Raw genomic sequence first — 22,878 nt, 5'->3', positions numbered from 1 at the left:
CCTCTCCGGCCTCTGTTGGGAAGGAAAGGGGGTGGGGGGGATGTCTGTCAAAATCCAGCCTCCGATGGCTACCTTTTGGGACGGGGATGTCAAATTTCTCTGGGACCCTCTGATTCCACGGTTGGTATATCACACAGTGCCGGACAGAGAGAGGAAAATCATGACGCTACATTTTCTGTGGCAAAACAGTCTAGGTGTGAGATCACACACCACTGACATAATACTGTCATTCAGAAATACTGGGAGAGCGCAAAATGAATGAAATTACGGATAATAAGGTACACACATTATCCAAAAATAATAATGTAAAAAAAGTTGCTTTAGGAGTGGAGACATGAACAGGAACCTCTCCCAACTTTCATCGTCATGCATTCTTCAACGTCACCACCTGTCTTATTTCAGTGGGGTTTTCAACACAGGCTTTACAAAGGCAATGCTGGACGTGGGTCCAATGTACTGCGACACAAACCTTTTGGTTCCTGTCCCTCTCACCATCGTGAGACGTGTCCAAGAACTCTTGGCAGGCCTGGCATCAGCCCGGTCTCTGTGCCAACATAAATGGAATGACTTCATCCTGTGTCATCTCACTCAGCGGCCCAAGGACAAGCAGACTTTCTGACGGGGTTGGGGTGAATTCGCCTCACTAATGAGACTCTGGTTTGGGAGGGCTAGAGCGTGTGTGTGTGTATTAGCCTCACTAATGGGTCTCTCTGTTTTTAGGAGGGTTGGGGCAGAGCTGGCATTTGGACTCTGTCATACTCCCTATGGAGGGGGTAAACCACTGAGACGGGGCTTAGGCCTCTGCAGCTGCTCCTCCAGAACTGAAAAAAATGGAAAAGCGTTGACATTTTAACACAATAAGATTTTCACATCTCTCTTCCTTTCCCACCTCGTTCCTTTCCCACCTTGTTTTTACACGGTAAGTGCAGGCCCAGTTATTAGATCTGTTCACAGCTAAGTAATACTACTCTATACACCTCAAGACCAGTACAGAACAGTGCATTAACCTTTCCCAGAATGACTGAGTAATGGCATTCAGCTAGCTACTGGCAGCTAACCAGCTATACGTTGTTACGAGGGTTTAGTAAAGAATGGCAACCAATGTAAAAAGCTGGTCTTGGACTGGTGTAATTATGCTTTTATGGGCACGCTAAGACGGCTCTGTGCACTTTATGATTGGTTAAAAGGCCCAAGAGGTTATTTACCATTCTTGCCAAATTAAGCAATTTCAGGGCTCTCGAGTGGCACAGCGGTCTAAGGCATAGCATCTCAGTGCAACTGTCCCTGGTTCGAATCCAGGCTGTATCACATCCAGCCGTGATTGGGAGTCCCATAGGGCGGCGCACAATTGGCCCAGCATCGTCCGGGTTTGGCGGGGGTAGGCCGTCATTGTAAATAAGAATTTGTTCTTAAGTGACTAGTTAAATAAAGGTTAAATAAATGTAAAAAAATACACAGGTGAATATCTTAAGTGGTTCCAAATAAAAATCACTTCAGCCCTGAAGGCACAACACTTCTCTCTCTTTAAGGCCATATGTCGTGAATGGCTAGGGTCGCAAGTTTGATGGAGCAAACCTTTCAAATTCTTCCCTGTACAATCTTAAGACCAAACAACAAAATGACTGTAGAAAAGTTAGGCCCATCGAGTTCTCCTGGACCAGACTGGATAGATTGCGAGTTCTCAAGAGTGATTTCTGTGGTGAGGGGTGCATTTATCAATGTAAGGCAAAATGTGTGTGTGTGTCAGGTGTGCAGGTGCTGGGTGTCGCGCTGAGTACCAGCAGAGGGAGAGAGACATGAGAACGCAGCACTGACACCAGCGGGCCACATGATAAATGTGCTCTTTGACAAATGTAGACTATAAATACTCACATATGTGTACTCCTGTCTGTCACATTCACATGTGGCCCGGATACTGCGGGTGTGGAGGATGGGGTGTGTGTGTCTTTTCACTGTGATAGAAGAGGTGCGCTGGGAAGGGGGGGCAGTGTGGGGGGGGGGGGGGGGCTAATCTCAATGTCCCTATCCGTAAAGTAAAAACAAATAATACTAAAAGAATCACTCACAAAGAATGGCTGTGGAACTTTCTGACAGCCGATCCACTTAACACATTTGAAACGTTGCTGCCCCGGGCCCCAAAACCAATAACAAATCGTACATCAAAAGGACACTGATACTGTACCAGGAGCCGAGGAGAAAGAGGCTTGAGAGCTACAGGTGTCTCCTCACAACTCCCTGTGTTTGTATAGAATGCCCCGGCCCATCCATCCACCCACTTCAGGACATCAGGGTACGGAGCAGACGTGGACATATGAGGGTATGTTTGTGTATGTAAGAGAGTATGTCTATGCATACTTATAGGGGTGAAGGTCTGTTTGTCATTTTCATTTTACATGAGAAAACAAGCTGTTATTATTATTATTAAAAAAGGGTGGATACAGCTTTTTGGCGTCTCCACCAGCAATATATAATATCTTCAAAATTAAAACTGGAAAGCCGTCCAGTTCCTGGTCAGACCTGACTTTATTAGCTGTTATGTGCATAAATATTTATAAACAGTGAAATATGACAGTAAAATAGATGGAGCAGGAAAAACTCCTCGCCCAGAGAAAATTATGGGGAAGTGGGAAAATGATAGTGACAGGCTTATTGAATTACATCATGCTTTGGGTCAACATGCCTCCCCAAACGGCATTGGAGAAGCTTTTTTCCTTTCATAAACGCATATGCAATACCTCCCCCCGGGTTCGTGTCGCATGTACGTACACACACACACACACAAACACAAACACACACACACACACACACACACACACACACACACACACACACATACACACACACACACACACACACCAAGGCTACACATCCATAATCAAGCAGGGAGAGTGTTAAGGAACAAGTGAATGAGAGTGGCTCATAAACCACTGGCTGGCACAGCCGTGGACATGCACCCACTTAGCTCCATACTCAGCCCATTAGTCTGCTAGAGCAGCATGACCAACAACACAGCTTTAACTGAACTAATTACAACACACCAATTAAAAACCCTACAAAGAGACAGATTGCCAGCCTGTTATTTTCCATATTCATCCTGTCTGTTTGTTTGCTTCATTCATTTCCCTTTGTGTTGATTCCTACTCATTGTTATGAATTCTAACAAAGACATTGTTTGTTTGGAGAGGAGTGTTGGAGGATTCTAGCCAGTGATGACTGGTCTTTGCCCTCTGTTCCATGATGCAATCCATCATTAACAACCTAACATTAAAGTTCAGTGCTGCAATTATATACACTGAGTGTACAAACATTAAGAACACCTGCTCTTTCCATGACATAGACTGACCAGGTGAATCCAGGTGAAAGCTATGATCCCTTATTGATGTCTCTTGTTAAATCCACTTCAATCAGTGTAGTCGGAATGGAGGAGACAGGTTAAAGAAGGATTTTTAAGCCTTGAGAAATGGATTATATTTGAGTGCCATTCAAAGGGTGAATGGGTAAGACAAAAGATTTAAGTGCCTTTGAACGGGGTAATGGTAATAGGTGCCAGGCGCACTGGTTTGTGTCAAGAACTACAATGCTGCTGGGTTTTTCATGCTCAACAGATTCCCTGTGTGTATCAAGAATGGTCCACCACCCAAAGGACATCCAGCCAACTTAACACAACTGTGGGAAGCTTTGCAGTCAACATGGGCCAGCATCCCTGTGGGGGTGTGTGGGGGGGTGTTCTTAATGGTTGCTAGAGTTTCTTTTTACTGCCATCTACACCATGGCAAAATGTCCCTTCTACTTTCCCCCACTCTGTGTCAGGTAGAAGTGAGCTGTCCCAGTGTTGAGAGGCTCAGTGACCCTGGACTGGGCTTTCTCTACCTCTCTCTGCTGTGGCAGCCAGCGAGTGCTAAGCCGTAACCGTGCCAGCCAGAATGATTCTCGGAGTGGAAACGGTTGGAGTGAGGGGTCAGGCCCATTCACCCCGGCACAATGCGTTTTGTTGAAGAACTTCACACCTTTGGAGGAGTAAGTATGGCAGTAAATTATGAGGATTTAGGAGTTACAGTAAATCACTGTGTTGATCTGAATTATAGGGCCCCATGCTTGCTCCCTCTCCTCCTGGCCAGGGAACAACCTTCGCACACTAAGCCCTACGTCGCCTGCAGTCTTCTGGGCTGTTCATGTCAGTCACACTGGTGGCGCACGGGAGACAAAGACCTGCTTTAAGGTCTTTCCAATGGAAGCCTATAGAGAGCGGAACCCCCGTTTTCATTGTTGGCATTAATTGTGATGTAGGCCTAGTGTACAAAGGTTTACAACTTAACAACTAATCTAACATAGGAGAGAAGAGGGGGAGGGGGGAGAAAGGACAGCCAGAGTGTGTCTAAAGGAAGGCTGGTAACTTTACTTTTAAAAAAGACAAATACAAACACACAGAGACACACACACAATTGTGTCAGTGTTAGAATGTCAAAGAGGGGGGTAAAAGAACGGAAGAAAGAAAGATGTGCCATAATGGAGTTTTCCAAACAGAGGAGAGAGAGCGCTGACAGAAAGGATGTCTGATCGCTCAAACAGTGTGAAAGATCTTAAATATATATTTAGACAGAAAGTCCCCTTAGTGGCTGCTGTGGGTTCTGGTGAAAACCCCGCCCTATAAATGAGACTTCAGCCTGAGAGATTCCTTTCCCCCAAAAAAACCCTCCTCCAGAAATAGCCAACTACTACCCCCCTCTGCCAAATGCCCCTTTAGCCATGAGTTCTGGTGAAAGTCTCATTCTCTCTCTGGGCCAGCCATTGTTGTGCAGCCTGCTAAATATTTACTCTTCCCAGCTTTCTGAGAGGAGGATGAGAAGGTCCCTTTGTACTGGAGGGGTCAGAGACACAGAGCTGGTCCTTCCTGGCACCCAACATCAGGACCAGGCATCCTCTAACTTCAATTACCCCATTAAAACCAGAGGCCATGGCTCTCTGAGAGAGAGAGACAGGAGGAGAGGGGAACCCCTTTCAGAGTTGTTTACATGGGACCACCAGCAGAACTGCCAACACAATAGACCAAAGATGAGACAAAACAACAGCCAAAATGAATTATAGGGAAGAGTGCTGCCCTAGCTATGAACAGCCTACATCTGCCCTTTGATGAAACCTCTCGGACGGCAAGGAACCCAATAAGGGAAAAGAAAACTCCAATCAGAGTGACCGACTGGGAGTTTCAGAGTTCGGGCATCCGTTACTGAACAAATATACTCACTACACCGCCTATGCTGGAGTCAGCGGTGAGGTGTCCAACACAGATGGGATCACTGCCAGAAATAAGCAGTGACTTGAGCATTAGGTAAAAAATCTCCTGCTAGGGTTGAATCATTCATGAAGCGGGTAGAGAGGTTGTATGCTTTGTGGGTTTGAACATGTCAAAGCAGAGAGGAGCAGCTCTGGCAGCATGTAGTGGGCCATCTGGTATCTAGACTATCAGTTTACCTCAGGGCTCCATTTGTCTGAAACATCCAAGGCCCTTCATGAAGGTCACACATGACTCAATTTACTCAAAGTCATCTTGCCGACTAACAATTGGCAACTGTCTCATACTTTCTCAATACATTCATCAACAAGTGCACTGAGGAATGTGTATCAAAATCGACAGATAATAAAAACTTTAAAATAACCTAGTATATCTTCCTCCCAAGCTGTCACAAATGGGCACAAACAAACTGCTCAAAAGTTCCAGTGTTTCCCCTTGGATTTGTTTTTTTTTTGGGGGGGGGGGGGGGCAAAGAGTAAAGGCCACAGTTGTACAGGCCAAATGTTCACTGTTTTAAAGAAAATTTCCTGCAATTCTACACATTTTGCAATGGATTATGCCGTATTCTTACGCTATCTGAGTGAATCAAACACTATAACAAAATCATGACATTGGAATTTGGGAATTTCAGATTCTCCTTGACTGTCTAGTTTCTATTTTGGTGATTGTTAGTTCTCAAAGATTATCTTATTTAAAAAATATATAGGCTCCCTTAACTTTTTACATAGTTTACATCTGGTTTTAGTCATTTAAGTTTACACTGAAAACATTTTACCATCCCAGAAATTATTATAAAAAATATATTGAAAACATGTTTTTTTTTGGAGTGGCGGTAGCAATTTAGCATTGGCGGCCCGCCGCTGCTAATTGAATATAAGGAAAACACTGAGCTCGTTACCAAAAAGATTCTTCAGCGCTGGCATCAAAAGTGCTTGAGGGCCCAGTACTGTAGATAAAGATTTCAACCCCTTCATAAGCTAATAAACCAGGGTATTACCTGAGGCCTTAGATGATGGAGCAGTTTACAATGCTAAATGATCAAAGCTGCTCCTCGCTGAGACTGCGGTCTTGCCAGAATATTGCACTTTATAATCAGTGCCTTTCTTCGCAGTCAGACGAGACGGTCAACACAGCTGCTAGGTTTCCTCGCAGGCAGCAGCCATATTTTTACTTAGCTAGCTGCACTGCAACCCCCACCAACGTACACCCCGACCCCCACCTCCAACCCCTTAACCCCCATCCCGTCCCCTCCAGCTTTGTCTTGGGTACATAAGTGGGCCTTATTAAGAGCAGAATCATTGCAGCTGTGCAGGAAAGGTGTAGAGCATGCAGCTTTGCTCTGAATCAACACCAGACTCTGACATTACAAAACAAGCCAACATAGCAGGCCCAGCTGTTCCATTCTGCTCCTCTCCACCTTTCATACACGCACAGATATTGGACCGCAACACACACACACTGGCACGCACACGCACACAAACACAAAAACATACAGACACACCTTTATGAATCAAAGCGACAGTCAAAGAGAAGGAAAGTGGTCAGTCTGGTCTTCAACATGAACTTGGGAAACCCCTCGCAAAATGTAACAGTTGTCGGCTTTTTGACATGGCTCTGGAGGTTTTTCAACATGTTAAGCTGAGAGTAGCTGTGTGTGTGTGTGTGTGTGTGTGTGTGTGTGTGTGTGTGTGTGTGTGTGTGTGTGTGTGTGTGTGTGTGTGTGTGTGTGTGTGTGTGTGTGTGTGTGTGTGTGTGTGTGTGTCAGTCAGGTTCAGTGGTTCAGCAGGGCCGCCTGCATGAGCTGCAGGTAAACATGTTCACCTTGTGCTTCTCACTGACCCAGTTGTAGCAAGAGCAGAAAAAAAAACCTTTGTTTGACTTTTACTGACAGCTTGTCTGGGCACGCCAGACAGAGAGGAATGGGAAAGGGGGAGAGGGTACAATGGAAAGCAGAGCGTATTCACTGTAAAAAATATATACTCAGTGTCTGATTACATTAAAGTTGGAATCATTATTATCCAACAGGTCTTTGAAGACAAAGTACTGCTAACTATTAGTAAACACACGTTTGTTTATTTTAACTAACGGATTAAAACTTTTAAAGTGACTGAAATGTCAAGAAAAAAAGTACTGAGTATGTACTTGGTTCCGAGGATTTAGACCTATATCTGTTTATCAGTCAAACATGCAGTGTTGAAAAGTAAATTGTTTTGCTTCATGTATAAGAGGAAAGAGAAAGATGTAGTAAAATGCCTTACCAGGGGAGTGATATTCTCCAACCTACTGATGTTGTTCATGAATTCAGATTGGAAAGAGCTTCACAATGGGTAAGCTGTAAGAGAGACAAATATACCAAATTAACCACAACAGAACAGTTTTTTCTTCCGTTGGGAAATGTGAGGGTCTCTAAGCAAAACTTAATGGAAGTTTCACTCTGGCAATCTCATCATGATGGACTAACTGGCTCTCAATGGTGATGTACTGTACTTCTTCCTTTTTGAACTTGATGGCACAGTATGTTTTATGGCTCCCCAAACAAAGCCAACACTGAGCTGAGCCAGTGTATGCAGCAGACTTTATAAAGAAGAACAACCCATCAGTCCCATATAAAATACCTTTCCAACAAACCAAAAACATCCTACCTCGACAATTCCAAGGAATTGTGATAGAAACGTTCTAAATCGACCTCAAATAGCCTACCTACTCAACAGAAAAAGAAAATTCCCAACAAAACATCCCAAAAAATACTGATTCAAAACAACTCCCAACTCGCAGGCCTGAAAAACCACCAGTGAGGAAAATCATTTTAATTGGAGGAGAAAAGGAAAGGAGAACGTGACATGTTTCCTGGGGGTTTCAAAGGAGCCTCTCCTCAGGACGCTCTCAAGCTAATAGCTGCTCCCCGCCTCAACCACCTTGACCCCCAAGAGGAGGGGTCACTGCAGCCCTGCCACTCTCGCCCCGTTAATAAGGTCACGGAGGTCACGTGAAGATTACAGACACTGGCAGCAGCAGGGCTGTGGAGCCTCTTTCAAAACAGCCTGCCCACTGGCCAGCTTTCCATCCAACCAACGCTCTACCAAGAGGGGTTTGGAGGGAGGAAGGGGGAGGAGAGGAAGCTATTCCTCCCCCTCCGTCCCTTAACAATGATGCCAACAACTATGTGCCTGGGAAAGAGAGGTCCTGGTGCCAGAAGTCCTGGTGCCACTGGCTGAACAGAGCACTATTGAAAGCCAACATGTGGTCCACATCACCAATTACCAAGGTGTGCTGAGATAGCCATAAGAAGATCAAGAGAACTGTAGCCAGTGAAGAAGTGAAATGTGGACAGATTAGTTTTTTGCTGTAAATTGGTGTAAAAACGTTAAGTCACAGGGACATTACCATAATGGACAAAAATGTGCAGTCTTCAAGATCCTCAAATTGTTCGACATTCCTTCAATATAAATTCAAGATCTTAATGACTTAACTTATTTTCTAAACAACTTAATTCACACAGTAGACCTAACAGTCCAAAACCTGAACTTCTCTCTGACATAGGCCTAGGTCTACATTCACCACAATTCTACATCAATTAAAGCTGCAATATGTAACTTTTTGGGGCAACCTGACCAAATTCACATAGAAAAGTGTGTTATAGATCTGTCATTCTCATTTAAAACAAGTCTATGTGCGCTATTTCTATGCTTCCCATTCTTAAGTTCCGTTTTTGCGTCTTTTACAGTGGTTTAGATGGTACAATGATTCTCTACACCAGTGGTTCCCAAACTTTTCATAGTCCCTAACCCCTTCAAACATTCAACCTCCAGCTGTGTACCCCTCTCTAGCACCAGGGTCAGCGCACTCTCAAATGTTGTTTTTTGCCATCCATGTAAGCCTGCCACACACACACTATATGATACATTTATTAAACATAAGAATGAGTGAGAGTTTTTGTCACAACCCGGCTCGTGGGAAGTGACAAAGAGCTCTTATAGGACCAGGGCACAAATAATAATATAATAATAATCAATCATTTTGCTCTTTATTTAACCATCTTACATATAAAACTTTATTTTTTTATTGAAAATTGTGAAAAACTCACCACAGATTAATGAGAAGGGTGTGCTTGAAAGGATGCACAGAACTCTGCAATGTTGGGTTGTATTGGAGAGAGTCTCAGTCTTAAATCATTTTCCACACACAGTCTGTGCCTTTATTTAGTGTTCATGCAAGTGAGGGCCGAGAATCCACTCTCACCTATACTACTGTTCAAAAGTTTGGGGTCACTTAGAAATGTCCTTGTTTTTGAAAGAAAAGCACATTTTTTGTCCATTAAAATAACATCAAATTGATCAGAAATACAGTGTAGACATTGTTAATGTTGTAAATGACTACTGTAGCTGGAAACGGATGATTTTCAATGGAATATCTACATAGGCCCATTATCAGCAACCATCACTCCTGTGTTCCAATGGCACCTTGTGTTAGCTAATCCAAGTTTATAATTTTAAAAGGCTAATTGATGATTAGAAAACCCTTTTGCAATTACGTTAGCACAGCTGAAAACCATTGTTCTGATTAAAGAAGAAATAAAAATGTCCTTCTTTAGACTAGTTGAGTACCTGAGCATCAGCATTTGTGGGTTCGATTACAGGCTCAAAATGGCCAGAAACAAAGACCTTTCTTCAGAAACTCGTCAGTCTATTCTTGTTCTGAGAAATGAAGGCTATTCCATGCGAGAAAATGCCAAGAAACTGAAGATCTCGTACAACGCTGTGTACTACTCCCTTCACAGAACAGCGCAACTGGCTCTAACCAGAATAGAAAGAGGAGTGTGAGGCCCCGGTGCACAACTGAGCAAGAGGACAAGTACATTAGAGTGTCTAGTTTGAGAAACAGACGCCTCACAAGTCCTCAACTGGCAGCTTCATTAGCTTCATTAAATAGTACCCGCAAAACACCAGTCTCGTCTCTCAATACAAAAAAACGTGTCATACTTTGCCCCTTGATAACCAGCGTATGTTGTAAAAGCATTACATGGTCGCTGCCCATATCATTGCATAGTACAGAAAATACACGAGAGTTCAGGGGCCTTGCTTTAACAAACTTAACCATTTTCACTGTAGTGTCCAAAACGGCTTTCAAGCTGTCAGGCATTCCCTTGGCAGCAAGAGCCTCTCGGTGGATGCTGCAGTGTACCCAAGTGGCATCGGGAGCAACTGCTTGCACGCGCGTTACCACTCCACTTTGTCTCCCTGTCATGGCTTTTGTGCCATCAGTACAGATACCAACATGAGCAGCAGCTACGTTTGGCTACCTACGGACCGTTAGTGGAATTCCTGCGAGAGATTAACGGTTAATGTGATTGGATGTTAATTATTTGACTAGGCTACCTGTATTTGACATTGTGTTGTTATTTCGCTGAACATGGTTTAGTTTTATTTTTGGCAGTGTAACGAGGCTACTCAGGTGAGAAAAAAACCTCACCCAAATGTATTGCCCCGTTGGAAAATATAAATGGACTGTTTGAAAATGTGAAGAATTTTTTTTTTTTTTAAATGTGAATCACATTTTTATTTGGTGTACCCCCGACGGCATTGTGCGTACCCCCAGGGAATACCTGCTCTACACTATACTTGCTTGTTTTGTCACAAACTAAAATTAGGCGAACAATTCGAATTTTAGCAAGTAGGAAATGGTGGAGCGATTTCTGCATAGTGCATCTTTAAGTTGTTCAACCTGACTTTTTATGGAAACCACTTCTACATTCCATGCTTTTTTCTGTCTCCCAGATATGTAGCCTGCATGTTATATGCATGTTACTATTTACAACATAGACCATGTGGTCTGTATTAGGAGGGGAAAGGAACATCATTAGCATTTGACAAGGAAACCATCTGGCTTTATTTATTACATCACAAAAAGACAAGCCAAAGTACCAACAAATGCACTAGTTTGCTGAACAATTTTTGAGGAGTAGTAGGAGAGACAATGCTCTATGTCAGCTACATTTTCTTTACAATTCCAGTATAACATCAGTTGTTTCGTGCGGCAAAACTAAGTTGGTCTCTGCTGTTTTGGTACAAAAATGTGTCTAAGATATTTGAGGGTAAAACACTTCCATACTAATTTAGATGAAGTCCTAAACACAGGCCCAATTAATTCACATACATCCTGCTCACAAATTATTTCCATCTCCCCCTGCCTGGTCACTGAATGGCACAGTCCCAGCATGGTGCAAGCCAATTACTTCAATGAGGCTTGGCTTGAGTCACAGTCAGCACTCATTTCCAAAGGAGTCACTCCAATTCACTGGGCAAGTTCAAAACCATGGAATCACTGAGTCCTGTGTATGAATCCTTTTCTGAGAAGACACATTTTAGTTTGATGTAAATGGACGTTCGGAAAAAACGAGTGTTCTTTACATTTGAGCTCAATTCGGAGAAATGATCCTCTTAAGCTAAGCAAGAAAGCCTGTTGATTTAGACAACAAAACCATCACCCAAAGTATTTACTTTTGCGATGACAACACAAGGGGAGGAATTCGGGCAATGACTGTTTATCACAGGATCATTTCCATTGAGTGAAGGGCATCCTCAGACACCAGTGTGTCTCCCTTATTCCCGCGGCTCGGGGTCTGATAGGATCCTCTGGTCATGTTTAACACAGGCATTCCACCGATACATACCCGCACAAATCCCAGAGACGCATTTGTCAACCATTGCCTTGGCAACAAAACCCCAGGAGGACAGAAGAATATAGAAAAATAACAAATCACCCAGTCTGCTGAAGGAGAATGAAGGTGGTGGGGGTTCAAAACAAGTAATGACATGAGAAAACTGTTCACTTCTAAATCATAAGCGTTGCTTACATTGGAGTTTCCAATGGCCTGAATAGATTCCAAAACTCTCCTTGTTTTTAGTTAGAAGACGCCGCAGTATTTGGTCTCCTCCACCACTGAGTAAAGGTAGGCCTATGCCTATATCAACTCCTGAAAGCTTTTGTGGAAAAGACGGACTACCATTGAGGAAAAAGTAATCCCCTTTTTGCTTTCAAAGATCATTTTCCCATTTTTGTTTTACATTTGAGTAATGAGTCATAGACATTTGGATTCCTGCTGGCTTACTGTCTTATTCTATTCAACATGGACGTCTCTCTCAATTGTATTAGATCAAAGTTAAAATAGTTTTTCTTTCAAGAAAACTCCAAAAGCCAAAGCAACCTCTGCTATAGGATCAACTATACTGAGCAAAAACCCAGGCAGGCAGCCTTGAGAGAACATCTCCCAGGATCTATGCCAAGAATGACTCTAGCACTTCTCTTCCTCCCCTCCATTCGCTGACTTTTGCTCTGAGCATACTGTGAATTTACATGCAAGCTAAACTCAATAAGTATAACAAAAACACATGAAAGAGCACTTAAGATGCATTTTCCTAAAGTGCTTAACAACCAAGGACATGGGGAAAAGCAAAGCCCAGAAAGCAGATTAGCAACCGCTGCCCTTCCTGGAGAGCTGCCAAGAAACATCTCTGCGCTGCGCCTTATTTCAGCTGTTCAATTTCACGCTAGATATGGAAATTGCTTCTGAAACTCACACTGTACACCGTATGGGACTGGGTTTTAGGACAGGAAGAAATAGGATCGGATGACATGGGGATATCAACATGGGAAATCTGCAGTGATGAAAGCACAGTGGGGAGAGGCAACACCAAAGCCAAAGTAGGCTGAGTAATCCTCTAAACAAATCAAATAATGGCTGGATGAAAAGGGGGAGTAGCGGACACCCTTTGGAGTAAAATCAGCCCTAAAACTAAATCCCCAGTATTGAATCTGTGAACTACTGAAATACCTTGAGACCAACACACACACACACACACACACACACACACACACACACACACACACACACACACACACACACACACACACACACACACACACACACACACACACACACACACACACACACACACACACCTTCATTCTTTAGTGGGCGGAACAGCTATTAGCAAAGTTGCCTATGGATTATCTGTAAAGATAAAGACATGAATAGAGTTACCAGACAAGCAAATATTGGGTCTGGGAACCATTCTTGTCTCACAATGCCTACTAGCCTATATCATTATCAGGTGACATAACATCATTTTAACAGGAATTCTGAAGAAAGGGCACACAAATCTACATCTCTGCCAAACCCGGAGCTCTCATCAAAAAGCAAACGACTTATCAGCTTAACCGCCCCAGCATTCATTTTTCCACCACGTCCAGAACAATCAACAAACCATGACACATGTACTATTAGGAAGCCAATGTTAGGTCATGGCCTACGTTATGTGTACTGTTTGATTCAAGTTTAATATAAAAAATTTGAGTGACTGATTTACCAGTTATCCACTCCCACAACACATACACTTAGCTATCTGTTTTTTTCACACAGCAAGGCTCCCATAAAAGGGTTCCCAAATTTCTTTGCAGTGAAATTACAAATAGGTGTCACAACGTGTTCATTGACATGGAGCGCCCTGCAGCTGTTCCTGTGCATACTGATGGTGTTTGTGTTCCCAGGAGACGCAGACAAAGCGCTTCCAGGTCGTCCTCTAACCTGCCTTCTCATTACTAAAGGTCAGGATATTTGAACACAACAATGACCTGCTGCCTCTAGGGACTCAGGGGGCTGCGAAGCTCAGCCAGAGGCAGTGTTTGACTAAAGGTTCTCAATCCAACCCATCCTTCACTGCTCACTTTCATTTACTGTGGTCATCCATCTTAAGTTGGCCTAAGACGTCGTTCCCTGTCGCCCATTCTATTGTGACATAAATCCTCCTCCCGTTACCCTTCTAAGCACTTATTAGGCAGTTAATGGTAAGTAATCACACATAAATTCCAAATAAGTGCCTAAGATAGATTTAGGGTTTTGTCCCAGGCTGTTGTGTTCACTCAAACCAGACCAAAAGATGAGATCGGGTGGAAACTCAGGGGCACGATACATTTCCTTGGATAAGGGGGCCTAATAATGACTTCCTGGCATCCTGCATTTAAAGAGAAAACAAAACACAAAAGCACCCTACACAATGCTGCGAAACAGCGTTTTATCGAGGCTTCTAATACTAGGACTATACTGCAATCCGTTTTTAGGGTTATGGAGATGTAGTGGGAAGTCAACATCTGGTTTTCGTAGTCCACGCCTCTGGCCTGACAGTCTCTCTGACTCAATCAAGGAGAGGAACCATTTGGCAACGCTCTGAAGCCCAAAAACGCACTCCTAGTCTGCTTGTCTGTCCCATCCTCCCTCCTTCTGGTCCTCTACTTCAGGAACATGTGAAAAATCCCAATTACCAGGAAACCCGAGAAGCACACGCGGTTGTACGTGAACTTGGAATATGCAAAACACCGGGGCCGTTAACAAGAGCCATGTTGAAATGTGATAGACTGCGTCAGCAGGTCGTAAAACCCTCTCAAGATCAATGTAATTATGGAAGCTTACACACAGACTTTCCGGATAAGCGGGATAGGTTTGCGCATTCTGCCAACCCCTTTAAAACCAAACAAGTGGAAGGTCTCCCCAGCTGCCTTCTATCAGCTAAAATAATAGTGAGTAAAAAACGTCCAAAACACCTGGAGGAGGGTGTCAACAAACACCCCTTATTCCAGGCCAAAGTGATGCACTCCATAAATCCTTTTGATTAGCTACAGTAGCGTGGCTAGGTGCCACTTAAATCAAACCGAAAGGGGAAGTCGCTCTGACCTTGAGCTTTGGAAGTGTCATTTAAGTGATCATTACAAAAACAAAGCTGGTTCTGTTTCTGGACGGAGAGAGGGAGGGAAAGAGGCGGTCCTGGGGGATGAAATTCAAAGCATGGTTACAAAAATAACACCCATTGTTTGAAGCCACCATAATAAAAATGGGGAGAGACGTTTTAGAATATTCTTAGAATTTGTTTCTCCAAAAATAACAGGAAGTTCATGTTTCCACACTCAAAACAACAGATGTAATGAACCAGAAGGGTTTTGAATTGATTAACCAGCGATGGTGACCAGTGACCTTTGAGAAGTTTCTTGTCAAACAAAATGACCTGCTCTATATTAACAAAAATGACAGAGTAAAATAGGAAAATATTACTTTCAGAAGTGAGCTCTAAAAACAAAGTTTTTAGCTAAAATGATTTGAACACATAGGCCTACTCCATTTTTTTATTTCAACTTTATTTAAACAGGTAGGCAAGTTGAGAACAAGTTCTCATTTACAATTGCGACCTGGCAAAGATAAAGAAAAGCAGTTCGACACATACAACAACAGAGTTACACATGGAGTAAAACAAACATACAGTCAATAATACAGTAGAAAAATAAGTCTATATACAATGTGAGCAAATTAGGTGAGATAAGGGAGGTAAAGGCAAAAAGGCCATGGTGGCAAAGTAAATACAATATAGCAAGTAAAACACTGGAATGGTAGATTTGTAGTGGAAGAAAGTGCAAAGTAGAAATAGAAATAATGGGGTGCAAAGGAGCAAAATAAATAAATAAATAAATACAGTAGGGGAAGAGGGAGTTGTTTGGGCTAAATTATAGATGGCCTATCTACAGGTGCAGTGATCAGAGAGCTGCTCTGACAGCTGGTGCTTAAAGCTAGTGAGGGAGATAAGTGTTTCCAGTTTCAGAGATTTTCGTAGTTCGTTCCAGTCATTGGCAGCAGAGAACTGGAAGGAGAGACGGCCAAAGGTGGAATTGGTTTTGGGGGTGACCAGAGAGATATACCTGCTGGAGCGCGTGCTACAGGTGGGTGCTGCTATGGTGACCAGTGAGCTGAGATAAGGGGAGACTTTACCTAGCAGGGTCTTGTAGATGACCTGGAGCCAGTGGGTTTGGCGACGAGTATGAAGCGAGGGCCAGCTAACAAGAACATACAGGTCGCAGTGGTGGGTAGTATATGGGGCTTTGGTGACAAAACGGATGGCACTGTGATAGACTGCATCCAGTTTATTGAGTAGGGTATTGGAGGCTATTTTGTAAATGACTTCGATAGCTAGCCGGGTAATAGGTAGCAAGCTGGCAGAAGATGGAGGGAGGTCTGTTTTAGCCACCTCGTGCGTTTCCGTCTGTAGATTAGTGGGGTTCCGTGTGGTAGAGGGGACCAATCCAATTAGCAAAATAGTTATAGTGGCCCAAGAAAATTGTCCAATAGACCTATTCAGATAGCAGCCGATAAGACAGCTAACGATTAGTGGGCCGTAGATGGGCGTTCAGGTTACGTCGCGACTGAGGGGCCAAGTTGGATAACTCCCTCGGGCAGATAACGTCGGTAGTCCAGTCGTGGAGGCCCGGTGGGGCTCCGCATCGGCAGTAAAACGGGTCCGGATAGGTGATTGTAGCCTAGGAGTGGCTGATGGAACTCTTTAGCTGGCTAGCTCCGGAAATAATTGCTGTTTGCTCTGGGACCGACATTAGCCAATAGTCACTCGGATAGCAGCTAGCTAGCTGCAAGATCGAGGTGTAAATGTCCAGAGCTTGCGATAGAAATCCAGGGATATGGAGAGAAAAATAGGTTCGGTATGCTCTGGTCTGAGCCGCGTTGAACAAAACTGGCGATAGCTATTCGAGCTAAGGGATAGCTGATGACCGCCAACCGTGGTTAGCTGAATACTAACGCTAGCTTCTGGCTAGCTTCTGGCTAGCTTCTGTTGTGGATTTCAGATTTGAGGTGAATAATATATTTTTTTTTTTATTGGTGAGGCGGGTTGCAGGAGAGTGTTTTGAAGTTGAGTTTTTAGAAAAAAAGATATAAAAAGATATGCGAAGAAAATAAGTAAATATATATATACACGGGACACGACAAGACGAGGACAAAGGACGTCTGACTGCTATGTCATCTTGGACTCATCTTGATCATCTCATCTTAATCCATCATTGTATTCAACTGGATGATCAATGAAAAAGTCACAATTACCATGAATAAGAATGTGATTGACCCTGGAGATGAAGCACATATTTCCAAGCTAATGGCAACTTGTGGATTCACTGTGAAGTAATAAAAGAAGAGGTGACCCAGTTGGTCTCCAGGGGTCCATCCAATCCCTGTGTTTACAGTACAGGAGGGATGGCATAACTCAGGCCTGGGTATAAGCAGACAAATCACAAAGGCCAGTCTCCCGTTCTAACGCTTGGTAGCACGCCAGGTCCACAGAGAAAAAGAGAGGGTGGCCAGGCCTGCTGTAGGAACCGCTGCAGATGGCTACAAGGTTCCACAACAGTCTAATGAGAACAGATGCAGTGCCAAAGGCGGGGTGTGATAACCTAGAGGAGCCCACGTCAAGGGCACCAACAGGGAACAGTCCGTCAGCGTTAACCCTCACCTATGAGGAAATGAGCCGTTCTTCCCTGTTATCACTTACGTAGACATGGGTGGACTGAGGAGAGAAAGAGAAGAAATAAAGTCAAGCTAAAGTCAAGGCCAAAAGGCATCATCCTATCAGGTTAACATTAAACTACTATTTCCCTTTACTGTTCACTCCAAATTCTGATATCTGGAGGAAGAGGAGGAAGAGGAGGAGTAGGAGGAATGAGATGAATATTGCCTTCATTTAACAGGGTACCCCATTGAGAACACAGTATTTTTTTACAGTAACGACCTGGCCATCTCTGGAGCTCAGGACTGGGAGAAAGCAAGCAGCTCCTCCACTACACTACACTACACTACACAACACAATCAGGGTCCAGACAGAGCATATAATGGGGATTGAAGAGCTGCCAGTGCTCCAGAGAATCCCATTTAGTAAACACTGACACAAGGCCTTGACTGTGGCTTAACCAGAGCTCCCTCTTTAATGAAAAAAATAACCCCAAAGCGCTGGGCAACGTCATGTCATCCACTTTACTGAGCGAGGCTGAGCTGCCGTTCCACCAGGAATCCAAAACAAAATCAGCATCAGTTTAACGTAGTACTAAAAAAAGAGAGAAGACCTTTGAAGTTGTGACTGTTACCCTTACGGGCTACCATTTTCCCCCAAAATGTTGCCTTTTACTGGAACCTGTCTGCTGAAATGTGCTTTTTATCAATCGCTAAACCACATCCAAAAATATCTGAATTCCATTGGTTGATATAGAAACATTTCTGGTTGTCCATCAATCAAACTCTAGCAAACAGTCAGCTCACAGTAGTGAAATGAAACACACAGTTTCAAACCACAATTAAATAAAATACTTCAGTTCAACGAAAATATTGGCTACTGCTATCAAAACCAGTATTCCTCTGAGGGGATGGAACGCAAGCTAAATCATTTGTTTGGCAGTCGCTGTGCCTTTTAACTCAATGTATGGATAGGCTCAGACTTTACAAAGGTCTCTGTTGACTGAAAGAAAATAAATGGATTAAGCTGAACCCAAAGCCTTCCCATCCCAGTCTCACCTTCTACCTTCTGCATGGTGACCAAATCAGCAGGCCCTCAGGGGGACTTTGGGCCCCGTCCAAGAGTCTTGCGTACAGAGAGCCACTTCCCACCCTCATGGTTCTCTCTGGTTTGTGTCAGTCTAATGAACAGTTTCTTAATTGTTTGGAGCCAAGAACATGGAACTCTGGGAAGATTTACAACACAGAGAGCGAGGGGGAATAAAATCCCACTCCTAGGTTCTGGCCAGCGAATATGGCTTACATTTGCAAATTTTTTCAATTTATCTCTTATTGAATTAAGAGTTCAGACTCTTGGACGCCTTTCAGTAGAAAACGTAGAGGACTAAAGCACTGACATTTTTCTTAAAGGCTTCAGCTCAGACGTGATAAATGATGGGAGCCTGGTTATGAAAGAGAAGTTTCAGGCTATGAATCAGCAATGGAGAGGGCAAACAGGTTAGGGCCCCGTCTGGCCACGATAAGACCAACAGCAGAAGAGGCCTCTGCTTTGGTTGGGTCTCTGACATGATCATTAGGACCATGTTTCCATCAACAGTTTCTGAATTCTATCACTAGGCATATTCTAAATGGTCTCCATGGTATTACTGGGGCAGCCCGGATGCCATAAAGAACCAACGAATGAGGGTTCAGTCAAACAACGCAGGTATAGTGCAGAAATTCCATTGAAGAGGTCTGCTGGGAACAGACATTTTCAGAAAATATCTTAAAAACCAAAAATAGTTGGATATTCATTGAAAGTTCCGCCATTTTGGGACTACCAGATGATATATTAATGAAATGATTTGAAAAAGCCTATGTAACTTCATCATTAGTTTCACCAAACTGAGGCCATCTCATGATGATCTATATTCAAGCTAATTGCTATTTTGAAAGTCTGCATGTGATGCTGCTGTTTGACTCCAGCACACAGGGAGTGAGAACAGACTTTGGGCATATCTCTCCATGCTTTAGCTGCTGGGGCCAGAAGGCTCTCTAGGGTCCTCCATATACCCACATAGACCCAACTGTTTTGGCAGAAAAACCAGCGACAGTAATCAGAAAATGCATCCTTGACCCTGTCACCAAACACCTGTTCCAAACATGCTGCCAGCAAGGGGAGGAGGATGGAGGGCTCTCAGCCTCAGGGCAGCTTTTTGAACCCAACCTACTGACCGATCAACCTTAAGTTTATTGATTTCTATAAACAATGACTACAATTCCCCTATTTTCCCCCAATGCTGAGCAAGGGTGAGTAGCCAAAAGTATGTGCTCTTTATGAACACATTAAGTAGTGTCACGTTAATAACATATATATTAACTAAGTATTACTGACACATTGACCACGGGGTGACAGTAAGGCATATCAAGGGGAGGATTCATGATATGCACGCATGACCGATATAGTTTCACTTGTAATTAACCGATGTGTATAAGCGACGAAATAGGCGCCCTTATTATTTTCGGTTCCAACAGGTCTTGTTTGTGACTACGTCACGCATTTTCATATCTGAGCGAGGCGCCCCTCCTGCGGACAGGCTCATCCCCTCAAACCCCAGAGGCAAGAGACAGTCCTCTGACATGGGAGTCCAAATGCCAAAGTATTTTCCCACTTTGGTTTACTTTATTATCGTTCTTGTTTTTTAGTTCATTTTTAGGCTCATGATAAGCAGGCAGTTATGGTGCACAGGTTTTTTATTTATATCGATGCATCATCGGGAATTTAAGGTCATAAGTCTAAATGTAAATGTACTGGGGAGTGCCATCAAGAGAAGTAAGGTAATAGCAAAGATGAAACAGGAGAGAGGTGACATACTATTCTGGCAGGAAAATCACTTATCCACACCTGAACACAAGAAACTCAAGAAAATGGGATATAGGAATACTTTTTTTTCTTCTAACAACATGGGAAGAAGGGGGGTTGCAATCTTGATCCCAAATTCAGTTAATTTTGAGTTTATGTCAGAAATGAAAGACAAGGAGGGTAGATTTATACTTGTTAAATGTAAACTGGATAACAAGGAAGTTACATTTATTTAATGTAATGCGCCCCCGGGGAGTGACATGGTCTTCTACAGGAAGGTGTTTGATTTAATTGCCACAGAAACCTCTGGCACTCTTATCTGTGGAGGAGATTTTAACACGATTTTAAACTCAAAATTTGACAACACAAATCAAAATAGGAAAATTAGTCTAGTTGCTAAAAAGATCAATAGGATATTGCAGGATTTAGGACTGCTTGATGTATGGTGTGACATCCACATGACAGATACGGAATATACTTTTTACTCAGACCACCACACTGAATACTCTAGGTTTAGACTACTTTTTCATGTACAATGCAGATACACAGCTTAAGGATTGTAGGATCGGGCAGAGTAACTTATCAGATCATAATGGAGTTTACCTTACTCTACACCTTGATAGCGAACCAAAAAATACTATATCGTCTCAAATAAAACTGTGAAGGACCTCTGCGTTACTCTGGACCCTGATCTCTCTTTTGACGAACATATCAAGACTGTTTCAAGGACAGCTTTTTTCCATCTACGTAACACTGCAAAAATCATACATTTTCTGTCCAAAAATGATGCAGTAAAATGTATCCATGCTTTGTCACTTCTAGGTTAGACTACTGCAATGCTCTACTTTAAAGCACTAAAAAAATGTCAGTTAGTGCTAAATACGGCTGCTAGAATCCTGACTAGAACCCCAAAATTTGATCATATTACTCCAGTGCTAGCCTCCTGGCCTCCTGGCTTCCTGTTAATGCAAGGGCTGATTTCAAAGTTTTACTGCTAACCTACAAAGCATTACATGGGCTTGCTCCTACCGATCTTTCCGATTTGGTCCTGCCGTACATACCTACACGTACGCTACGGTCACAAGACGCAGGCCTCCTAATTGTCCCTAGAATTTCTAAGCAAACAGCTGGAGGCAGGGCTTTCTCCTATAGAGCTAACTGACATTTACTCCTGAGGTGCTGACCTGTTGCACCCTCGACAACTACTGTGATTATTATTATTTGACCATGCTGGCCATTTATGAACATTTGAACATCTTGGCCATGTTCTGTTATAATCTCCACCCGGCACAGCCAGAAGAGGACTGGCCACCCCTCATAGCATGGTTCCTCTCTAGGTTTCTTCCTAGGTTTTGGCCTTTCTAGGGAGTTTTTCCTAGCCACCGTGCTTCTACGCCTGCATTGCTTACTGTTTGGGGTTTTAGGCTGGGTTTCTGTACAGCACTTTGAGATATCAGCTGATGTAAGAAGGGCTATATAAATACATTTGATTTGATATATGGAGACTTAATACAAGCATGCTGAATGATCCAGCATTCAAGGAATTAATAAAGACAGAATTGAACATCTATCTGGAGAATAATGATAACGGGGAAGTATCTGCTGCTACATTGTGGGATGCAGCTAAGGCAGTTATCAGAGGAAAGATCATAACCACATCATCTCTCAAGAAAAAGATTAAAGCACAGAAACCGCTGAAATTACAGGAAACATTAAGAAACTTAGAACGATCTCATAGTCAATACAAAGACCCTCTTATATTATGAGAGATTCAAAAGGTAAAACAGGAAATTGACCAGATTTATAGAGAAGAAGTAGAGAAAAAGCTCAGGTTCCTGAAACAACAATATTATGAAGCAGGCTCAAAGGCAACCAAATTACTAGCATGGAGACTCAGGGAACAACAAGCACAGAATACGATTTTCAAAATAAAAGACCCCAAAACAAAGAAGATTACATGCAAATTAGATGAAATACAGAATGCATTTGAATCATATTATACAAATCTGTACAAGCAACCAGAGAAGGCAGATGCACAGACAATAGAGCATTTTTTTAACTCACTTGATCTCCCCTCAATTGGGGCAGAGCAAAATGATAGACTTACTTTAGAAATAACCACAGAAGAAATTAATAAAGCAATATCTCACCTAAAAGTAATCAAGTCTATAGGCACTGATGGCTTCCCTTTAGAATGGTTCAAAGCCTTCAGAGAACAACTAACACCTCTACACAGGACAATATAAGGAGAACACTACATGTCATGGACCACATTACTCAAAATAAGACAAGTGCAATATTAATCAGTCTAGATGCTGAAAAAGCATTTGATTCAGTGGGATGGGATTATCTATTCCAAGTTATGGAAAGATTTGGTTTCAACAAAGAAGTGATACAGTGCATCAAATCACTGATTCA

At 43.0% G+C, this 22,878-nt stretch overlaps 1 protein-coding gene across 1 annotated transcript in view; it reads right to left on the bottom strand.

Moving 5' to 3' along the window:
- The window catches only part of LOC115191827 (protein dispatched homolog 1), a 76,644-nt gene that overhangs the window by 40,595 nt on the left and 13,171 nt on the right, over positions 1 to 22,878 (bottom strand). Inside the window, exon 3 of the mRNA XM_029749790.1 lies at positions 7,549 to 7,622. The gene's annotated coding sequence lies outside the window, so the exon portion shown is untranslated. The remainder of the gene's footprint in view (positions 1 to 7,548; positions 7,623 to 22,878) is intronic.

The sequence above is a fragment of the Salmo trutta genome, chromosome 1, assembly GCF_901001165.1.
Source record: "Salmo trutta chromosome 1, fSalTru1.1, whole genome shotgun sequence".
Classification (NCBI taxonomy): Eukaryota; Metazoa; Chordata; class Actinopteri; order Salmoniformes; family Salmonidae; genus Salmo; species Salmo trutta.
The sequence above is the reverse complement of the archived record's forward strand: the minus strand, read 5'-3'. Positions and strand labels throughout refer to the sequence as shown.